Genomic DNA, 10974 nt, shown 5'->3' on the forward strand with positions numbered 1-10974 from the left:
GTGAGTGGAGGAAGGGAGGTAGCTGTGCACACACCTTTGATAAGAGACCAAACCTGGGAAAAGTTTTAGGAACTTATTAACTTGATTTGTAAAGTAAGGGGGGGGGGGAAGTATTGTACAATTTTACTTAGCAATGTTTTACTTAGGGTGAAACTTTTTTTTCATGGAAAGAGAGATGCCTTCCATCCTGATATGGTGAAGAGTCTTGTGTGCTACCAATGACCTCAAAAAAAAGTTTCACCCTAAGTAAAACATTGCTAAGTAAAATTGTACAATACTTCCCCCCCCCCCTTACTTTACAAATCAAGTTAATAAGTTCCTAAAACTTTTCCCAGGTTTGGTCTCTTATCAAAGGTGTGTGCACAGCTACCTCCCTTCCTCCACTCACACTCCCCTCTCCCCCTGAGAATTATATGAATAATAGCTTTTATTGTTGTGATTTCAGTCTTTACTGCTGAAAACACATTTAGCCAAGTTGGATTCTTTGAACATTGTAGGCTCTAGATTGTTTCCATTGCTAAACTTGTAGGGTTAGATTTGCCAATTCATTGAAGGGAGCTAGGGAATTGTCACTGAAACTCCATTGGACATTATGGAAAAAGCTACTCATAAATTGTTCAGTTTAAAATTTTGTTGTGCCTGCTGGCCTGATGCACTTAACTATGGAGTGAAGAATGCAGTAAAAGTTTACTGTACTGTGACAGTGCTTCCAAAAGGACCCTTAATTAGTTTTTTTAATTTGATTCTATGATGGAATGCTACAGATTTAATTCATTATTATTATTACTTTATAAGAATAAGAAGATCTTTATTAGATCTGATGTGATTCTGTTGCAGTGAAAGTCAATAGCAAAATGTAATTGTTCTCAATAAGGTACGTATCAAATATTTAGGCTCATACCAACTTTCTTTCTGAGAGAAGTGTGATGAGATAGTACTCTATATTCTTACTTTTATGGAAAACGTACGTCTCTTAGAGACATGAATCTGATCTCCATAGAGAGAAGGTGCTACTCTGCACCTCAGGAAGTCATATTTCAGGACCCTAATCTGCCACAGTCTCGGTGTGTGACTTGAAGAAAGTCTTAAATGACTGCAGAGACAGATTATCATTTGTATACATCTCCATTTATTCCAATGGGGAATTTGAACTTATACTAAGGCAAGTCTGACTGCCTGGTATTCTACTTCCTAGTGGCTGGTCTATACAAGATGCTTACTGTGCAATACTACTGCACAGTAGTGTCACATGGCAAAAAAATGTAATGCAATGCTGCCGCAGGCCTGCCTGTTATATGCTGAAGTCACAAGCTATATGCTGACATGTCTAAGAATACATTCCAGTTTTCTCCCCTCTTCTTGAATCAGGTCTAACTGACAGCCAAGAGAAAAGAAACATGAGGCAAGAGAATTTGGTCCAGGGAAGCAGGCTTTGACCTAAGAGACAAAAAAACCCAAAACAAAACAAAAAACATTGGGTTCTGGCACTAGCTCACAGTTCCTCCTGATTCAGCCCTGGGGTCCAAGCATCTAATTGTTATCAATGATTCTGTTATACCAAATGCATCACATGTATTGCCACATATACCAGTCATGCCATTGCAGGTCATGGCACCATCTTGGGTTGCACTGTAGTAATAGGCACAGGATCTGGCCCACTAGGCTTGAACAAATCCAAGTCTTGTCTACAGCATGCAGGGTGATCTGAAAATAAATGTATCACCAATATACCCATTCTCCCCCTCTGTGCAAGCTGGATGTGTGGTGACAGGTGTCACAGGGAAAGTATAATTCCAAGAAAGATATGACAGTGGAAAGAGTCAGACTTAGATGACTAACATTTAGACACAGCAATGCCTAACCTTTAGATTTTTAGGTTCCTGGCCTGGAGAATGGAATCCACAACCCTGAATAAGACACCTCAAATTGTTAAATAGAGCATGTGCAGAGTTAGCTATAAATGATCTCATATTGTGATTGAAAAAGAAACCTGAATTCTGAGCACCTAGAATATTCATGAGCTGACATGTTCAGCCCAACATGAAATGCTAAGCACAGTTGCTGCCTGATACCCATTCTATCATTACGTAATCTTTAGCCAAATGATTAGGCCACTCAGCTGAGAGAGAGGTGTCATGGGTTTTGGTCTCTTCACTTAGGATGTTTTCTGCTTTTCTGTATAATGACTATTGAAACTATTGAATCTGGGTCTTTCACTTTCTGTACTGGTGTTCTTGTATGAAAAGAATGAAATTGACCTTTCTCCTCCAATAACTATCCTAAAACAGTATCTACAAGTACACTATGTAACCCGGTGAGTATATCTACTGCGTTTGTCAAGAGACACGGACAGAATAGTGAACAAAACTAGTTTAGGTGAGATCTGGTTTAGGTGAGAACTAGGGGCATTTTTACACGTGCTCTGGAAGTGGATGGGGGTGGCACTTTAATTAGAGATGCTCTGAGAGCCACTCTAATTAAAGCGCTGTAGCGACTTGTGTATCAGCATCCCTGCGCTTAAAAACATTTATATTCCAGAGTCTCTTTCTTGTCCTCTCAAGACATCTTTAAAGGCATAACAAAAGACAGGAATTTTCGTAAGCATTTCATCATTTATGAAACAAAAAATACAAATGAACATGAGAGCAGAGTATATCATTTTCTCATTGCCAAAGTAAGTCCACTGTAGCATTACAAGTGCTGTGGTTTATGTATAGTGGTGTCCACTGTATTGAACACTTCATAACTGTAATATGTAGTAACTTAAAATAATGATATATGAAGTATTGTCCTTACTCACAGTTATTTGACATTGGTTTACTGTAGCAATAACTGCTTCATTATTTAATGGAAAACAATGTCACTTTTGAATGGCAAAGCTTCATCCTCTCAAGACTTTATTACACAATTGAAAGGATTGATTGTGGCTGATTGTATTTTGTCCCTAGGACATAGTAACTTCCATATGTCCCTGAATTTAGCAGTCACTTTTGCCAAGCTCAGGAAAATCTTGATACCTTTGTGCCTCCACTAGATAAGGCTTTCTTCAACTGTTGGAGAATACACATGAGAAAGGGTCATTATTATTTTTTTATTAGTTCTCAATACACTATTTTTTTTTGTGACAAGCCTTCCTGTTTTATATAAGTAAATATATAAAAAAAAAAAAGACAGCCTCTCTGCAATAGTGCTCATTTTATATGCCCAAGGAAGCTTATAGCTTAGAGGCTTCAATTCAATTTAAATTCTACTTTTGGGTTTCTTTTATAAAAAAACTGACAGGAAAATCTTATACACTAAGCTTAATTCTTAATGAATTCTCCCTCATTTTACATCAGCATAACTCCAGCAAAGCTATCCTTTATTTACATCACTGTAAGTTAAAGGAAAAGGCTGTTCTTCAGGCTGCTTTAATAGTCAACTTATTAATTTCTACTTTAGGAATGTACCTAAAAATAATAGCAATAACAATAAAAACAGTAATGATGATTATGATAAATTCAAAGCCCATTTCAATTATATACTTATCCCTTTTAATTTAGTATACAACCCTTTTAGATTTTTAGGTAAGTTTAGATTTAGATAAATTTTGATCAACACGGTTGAAGATGAGATCTACCAAAGTTTCATCTCCTTTCTAACATATGCCTTTCCACATAAAATGCAGGACATGCAAAGTGAACCAATTCTGACAAACACTGTGTAACATGCCTGTGATAATTTTTTCCTACCTCCTTCACTGTTCTTTGCAAAGGAAGAGGATTGCAGTATTAGGAAAACTAAAGATAGTATTTTTGTGACACATTTGAGGAACGGCATTTGATTCCCGAAAGCTTCTCAACTGTGCAGTTGCTCCAAAATAAAATACCACAAATATCCTTACTTATCATACAGTTCTTGGACCATCATGACTACAACAACACTCAAACTCTATTACAACTTGGTAAAAAATAACAACACTTTATTCTTTATTTGAATTTATTTATAATTGGACCTCCAGCACAAGGGATCTGATCACAAACTAAATGAAATCAAGTAAAAAGATCCTTTTAACTTCAGAGCACTTTGAATCAGGTCCCAGTTCTCCCCTTCACTTCTTTTCCTTCTAAATTGAATGTAGTGTTTCTGAAAAAGCTAATTCATATTTCCTTTTTAAAACAAAGGGTTTCAGGACACTGTATTTTTAAACTTAAATGTGTAAATATTTAGGTACAACCTGTAGTGGACACATGCTATAAGGTACAGAATGAAGGCAAGGACATCCACCAGTATGGGTCCTGTTATAAAGTGCCATTTCATAGCTTCAGGGCATGAAGGGTATACCTGCAGATCATCCAAAAAATCTGATACATGTTCATCCCCCCCACAAGCCTAGGGAGGATTGTGATGTCAATAGGGTTCTGTATAAGAGCAAAGGATCCTCATACAGGGACATGACTGAAGGTTCCAGGTTGCCTAAGAAGGCAAGAAGTATACAGCAAAAATTTGTAGAAATATGCTCAAAATACAGTCTTTTCCCTTCAAATAACAAATAGTTCCTATTTCTTACACTGTCTATCCTGCATGTCATAATAGGTTTTTAAGTTCTTGTTGACAGCATGGCAGAAGTGAATCAGCAAGAAAATCTTTACACATAATGCAGATTTGTGTAGAATTATATTTGCCTTGACCTTCCTCAACAAGTGTATTAGTAATCTTGTTAAACTTATGTAAATTATTTGGGTCAAATTTGTCCGCATTGAAATCCCTTTAGCTTCAATGAGATTATAGGAAAGTTGAAATTAACCCTGTGTATGCACCATATCTATGTGACATATAAAGAAGTCCTCAGACTGAATTTCACATTAGCACGTAGAATTAAAACAGTCCACCTATGAAAGATTTATAGTAAAAAGCAGACACATTTACCACATTTGCATAACTAAATGTCAATCCTCTGTAGGAAATTCTAAATACCTCTGTTTGGATTTAGAAAACAGCCTTTCCTTTTGCTGAGTTTTCTGATTGTTTTTATTTATTAATATGCTGAGCAAATTATTTCCTACTAAGTTACTCTTCTTTAGTAATTGTTATTTCAGAGAGTAATAAGCACTGGAGCCCTCATTTAGGAATGAGTATGTTTTGGAGTTGTTGATAGACCACATAGGCTTCTGTTGTAATCAATATATAATAAATACAGCTATTTAATTATTTTATAATTGCTTTAATTATATATTTTGAACATGTTTTGATTAGGAAGCTGAAGAAGACATCTAGCATATAGTGGTTAATTATGTTCATCTATATTAACTATGCATAGTGTGTTATCTCATTGTAAATGCAAATTTGTAATAGATAACATAAAATACATTTTAATTTTAAGACTGGGAAATAATAATGATATCCTTACTGCAAATGGACTTTGAATATTAAAATTATATTATTAACTATTAAATCCATCAATTCTAATGTTCTTTGAACTGACAGCTTCTAAATGAGAATGGCAAATTATTTTTGATGCAGAATAAGTATAATTTAAAAATAAAAATATCAAATTTGTTACAAGAAAAAATGCATACTATGAAATAAAGAGAAATTATATACTAATAAGCAGTATATTTTTGGCTTTTGATAATAACATCTCGACTATCATATACTAGCTGTACAATTCCAAGTCTAAGTACAGATGTTCAAATAGCCCAAAGCAAAAGTGCTTTATTGTGCTTTACTCAAAGTGCTCTAAGTTAGAGTGGGAGTGATTCGAACAGATATTTGGTGTTCAGTGGTGGCATGGCTCAGAGCATTCTTACATTGCCCCAGGCCAGCAGGTAGGGGGCACTCTTGCATCCCAGCATGCCCAGTGCACTACCTGGGCCACTGAAAACTCCCAAGCAGAGCTGAAAAGGGGAGCCACCCCAGTCGGCTGGTGGACATAGGCCACCATGCCTCCAACCTCCTGCTTTGTCACCATGGACCTTCCCTCATGCCCTCCCACTGTCATGACTTGCACATGCCTCAGTGTCCCAGCCTGCCCACCCACATGGCATCCCACTGCCCATCACAAAACAGGGAGACCCAGGAGCTGAAGGAGTCCTACTGGCCACTCTGCTTAATCATGCCAGACACTGCAGGACATAATGCGTTCTCACCTAGACCTGATGTGGCAGCAACTCATCAAGGTAAATCGTGTCATGCTCACAAGCCACCAGCTGGCCATCCCACCTATACCTTCAGCTAAACCGCCAGTTTTTCTTTTTTTAATTTATTTTAAAATGCATTCCCTTCCCTTCCCCAAACATGTCTGACTTTTTCTCTCCCTCTCTATTCCCTACAGATAAGTGTAAGTGAGCTCAGACTTAGGATAAGCTTTAACATTTTTATTTTGGTAGCAAGTTTTTGGTTTTGGATATCCACTGTTTTATATTGTATTATTATTAGGTCTGTATTGATTCTTACTATTGTATATTGTATTATTATCATTTTTGTATTGATTTTTATTGTTTCATATGGATATTGTATGGTTTAGGCTGGTGTTTGTAAGTGATCCAAAGTCACATCAAGTTTCCATTTTATATGTCAAGCCTCCATCTTGTGTCCTCTGCCTGGGCATCCCATGTTGCAACTGTATGTGTCACATACCCCTCCCATGTAAAGTGGTTTCTGGATGAATGAGAATGATTGGGAATGATTGAAATACAATGGTAGTAGGCCTCTACTGAATGGCCTGTAATGACTGGGCCATCACCTCGCATTGATTCATCCAGGAACCATGGACCTCACCCAGGAACAGAGACAAGAACCCAGCATTTGAAAGACAAAAGACCCTGCAGAACCAGCAACTCTACCATTGTACTCCACCATTACAGACACCCAAAACTGCACATCCCTGCACGCAGCACACATGCTCAGTATACCAGGGGCTGACCCTTGCCTGGGCATTCCTCCTGTCACTAGAGTCACACAAGGTCTGCCCCTATAAAAAGGGGCAGTGAAGACAGATCCAGTGGGATGCCCTCTCCATCTGAACCAGCACCATGCCACACCACTTATCCACCCAGAGGCCCTGCCAGCGACCCTGCTCTGGACAACACCTACTGGACAAGGACCCCTTTCCAGCCTGGATAGGTAGCTATTACATCCATCCCCTCTTCAACCAAGGACTTAGACTCTGCTTCTCTTCCATACCTGGACTCCAGCCCTTCCACTGAGTCTCTTCCTCCTGCTGCTATTGTGAGTGAGTGAGTGTGTGTGTGTGTGTGTGTGTGTGTGAGTACCAATAACTTCATGGGGCTGTGTAGTGTGTTGGCTGTGTAATAAAACTGTTATTTGGACCCCTAAGTTGGGTTTTGCTTTACTATGGTTTGGCCCTGCTCCAATCTGTGCTTCTTGCCCCTCTAACTGCTGTCTCATTTCTCCCTCTCCTGCTTCTGGCTCACTGCCGCCTTTCAGACTCTCCTGCTGCTTTTCCTGTGATTTTCTGCTGTCTGTCTCTCTGTTTTCAGGCTTTCCCCTCACCTTCTGTAGTCATCCCCTCCCCACTGCAGCTTCCCAGCTCCTCGTGGCTGTCCTGCTGTTTTATCCAGCAGCTGGAACCTTTCTTCAGCAGCTGGAGCCTTTCTCCAGCTCCCAGCACCTACTGCCACTCCCTGCAACTTCTCTAGCTGCCGCAGAGCCATCCTCTGGCTCCCCACACCCAGAGCCCCTCTTTAACACTTACAATTTCCCTTAGTCCCATTTTCCCTCTCCCCACTTACTTTTCCAACTCCCCTGTAGCTCTGGCTCCAGTCCCAGACTCTGTGCTGGCATCGCTCCCCAGTCCTGTAGGCTTTGGGCATTGTCTTTTAATCAATTAAGATCAATTAACCTAAAGGTACCCCCAAGCCTCAGTTCTTCCGCCAAGGCCCCTCTAGTCTATTGGTTCTAATCCCGGTCCCAGTGACTTTCACTCCCAGCAACTTTCACTCTCTACACTCCTACTTTCTTACCTTAACCTTACCCCAGGTACCCCAAGCACACACACACACACACACTATACCATCCAAGTTAGGAACTTACCTGTGTGGATGTGTAGGTGGGTTGTATGTGTGTGAACTGGTGAGTCTGTGTGTGTGTGTATATATATGGCATTTTATGCATGATCTATGAATTAGTGATCTGCATCTAACTTTTTGGGGTGTATAGTGTATGTGCTTGAATTAGTGATAGGTTTGCATGTGCCTTGGCTGCTTTGAATGTGTATGTGCCTGAGCTGGTAGTGTGCGTGTGTATGGACCTAATTTCTGTGTTTGTATGTTTGTATATGTGCAATTGTCTCACACCCTCCTGTCTAACAGTGCAATATTGAGATCCTGAGAGTTGGCCTGATCCCACAGGGCAACATACCCACCCACCACACCCTGTGCCCTTCAATCATCCTGGACAGGGTTACCAAATTTCAGGCAGCCAATAAGAACAAGACCATCTAGGATGCCATGGATGCCAGGGTGCTCTGGCACCACCTCCAGACCATAAAGTAGCAGTCTGTGCTTACACAACCGTCACTGGCTGGTGGGAGTGGATCATCCTGGATAACTGGGATGAAGAACAATGACTCTAGACCTTCTGCATGCAGTGGGCCACCTTCATGGATACCATCACTCAGCTGACCCCCCACGTCTCATGCCAAGGCATCCTCATACAGCCACCCCTCACACCAGAGAAGTGCGTGTTCATAACTGTCATGAAGCTGGTCAATCCCTTCAGGTACCACTACTAGTACAGTATGGACAGGACCATGGCTGAAGAGGCCATCCAGGCAGTATGCCTGGTCATACAAAACATCCTGGCCAACCACTGCCTCTGCATCATCAACAGGGATCCTGGTTTTCTATAATTAAAAAAAAAAATCACCAGTTTTCAGTTTTAAAAAAGTAACCCAAAATCCACATTTTTTCCACTATATAGTGGTGTTTCATTTTAATCATGGAAAAATGGATTTTGGGTTACTTTTTTTTAAACTGAAAATTGGGGATTTTTTTTTAATCAAAGAAAACAAGGATACTTGCTCATCAACCCACAGAAGGTAGTCACCATCTTCTGCTGAATCCTGGTTTTCTCTAATTAAAAAATAATAATAATAATAATTTAAAAATTGCCAATTTTCAGATTTAAAGAAGTAATCCAAAATCTACATTTTTCAATTATTAAAATGAAACACCATTTATATATAAATCTGAAAATTGGTGAATTTTTTTATCAGAAAAAAACAGGATTCCTGCTAATGAGAGATTAATCTGACCAGAAGAGGGCTCAGGATGGAGCTTTAAAAGCCCAGAGCTTGAACTGGTCAATGAGACTCTCCCCAGCAGTAATGAAGTGAGGAGCTCCTGGCTGCAGAGCATCAGGGCTCCTGAAGGAGCCTGAATCTTGGCTGAACAACTCTGCAGGCCAGGGAACTGAGCCAAGTTCCTTGGACTGAGAAAGACTGGGTTGACAGGCAAGTGGCCTTTGTTTATGTTACATCTCTAGATGGATTGAGGTGTCTACCAGAGATCAGTGATTTCTTGTTTTCTTGTTACACTGATAGTTTAGTCTTGAGCGCTGCTGAGGAAGGCTCAAGGTGTATTTGGAGAACCAGTAACCTAGGAGCCCTTAGACTGAGTGTAGGCCCAGTGAAGGATCTGAGAGCCTAGAAAAGGCTGAGATGCAAACCAGAAGGTCCAAGAATCTCAGAGTGGGCTACACTGGACTGGAGGGTCTGAGAGTCCATAGGAGGGGTTGTGCATAGAACTGAGGGTCCAAGAATGCAAGAGGAGACTGAGTAAGGGACCAGCAGGTCCAAGGGCCCACGGGGATGGAGTGTATAAAGAGTCACAACAATGAGAGAGAACATCCACAAGTCTTAGGGTGTGGTATAGGGCAGAAGTTCAAAACCACCAAGCCAGAGCCTGGTACCAGACAGCAAAGGGTTGGCTGCCAGTCTACAGTATGCCAGTCACTTCCATTGGGCCAGGCCAATTCTATCAAGGCAGGACCTTGCCTGGCATGACACACGGTCCCTGTGAGTGGCACCAGGCCCCGGGTGACAGCCCAAGTGGCCCAGAACTGTCCAAAGGTGCATGGCCCCGTGCCAGGCTGGGTTGGGACTGTGCAATGTGGCACAGGCAGCTTGTCAGTTTGCAGCCACTTCCAGTCCACAGTTTGCCAGTTTACAGTTTAAAAAAAGTTGGGAACCACTGGTGTAGGGGAGGAAAAGGAGCCACACAATTTGCCCTTAAGGCTACAGGTGCCATATAGGGGCCTAGTTAGGCCAAGAGGATCTATCAGGCCTGAGGGCTGAATCAAGGCTAGTGAGGCCTCAGGAGATACCCAGTAGGAACTTATTGGTAGTAGGGATCACTCTAAGGCTTGTTAGCAGCCTTCCTGAATCAACCTGTAATATGAAGAACAAGACGTGGAAGGAAATCAATCTAGGGAGGGTGACATTAGAGTCTGATTGGAGTAGCATGGCCACAACGGGGTGTCATGGCTGGCCCTGTGGCCACAAGCCTATCACAGTTAGCTACTGAATTCTCCTTTCTTTTCTTTCTTCTTCCCCCTGTTTTTTTAGAGATGGGAAAAGCAATGTATATTTCCCTAATCTTACTCTTGGAGAGAGTTTAAGTGTTTTAGCAAAAATTGATTCAGAAATCTAGGATGGAAAAATCACCCCAAACTATATGGCAAAGTTGTAAAGAACTGCAAACAGAATCTTATCTCCCTGTGCCACCTGTAATATTATATTCCCATCTTGCTTTTACTAGCCAGTTGTATGATAGAGAAAGCACTTCAGAAGCATCCCAGCTAAAGCTTTACAACCACTAGCCAGAGTTAACTGAAACAAACAGGTACAAAAAATAATAGATTTGTTAGCTACACATTTCCTTGCTGGCATTCCCTCTCCCCAGGTGCAGCACACTGTTCAAGTTTGCTGTAGCACCCTATTCAAGTTCGCTGATGACACCAAGCTGTGGGGTA

This window comes from Gavialis gangeticus, unplaced genomic scaffold (genome assembly GCF_001723915.1).
Source record: "Gavialis gangeticus isolate Ggan-Ray unplaced genomic scaffold, GavGan_comp1, whole genome shotgun sequence".
NCBI lineage: Eukaryota > Metazoa > Chordata > Crocodylia > Gavialidae > Gavialis > Gavialis gangeticus.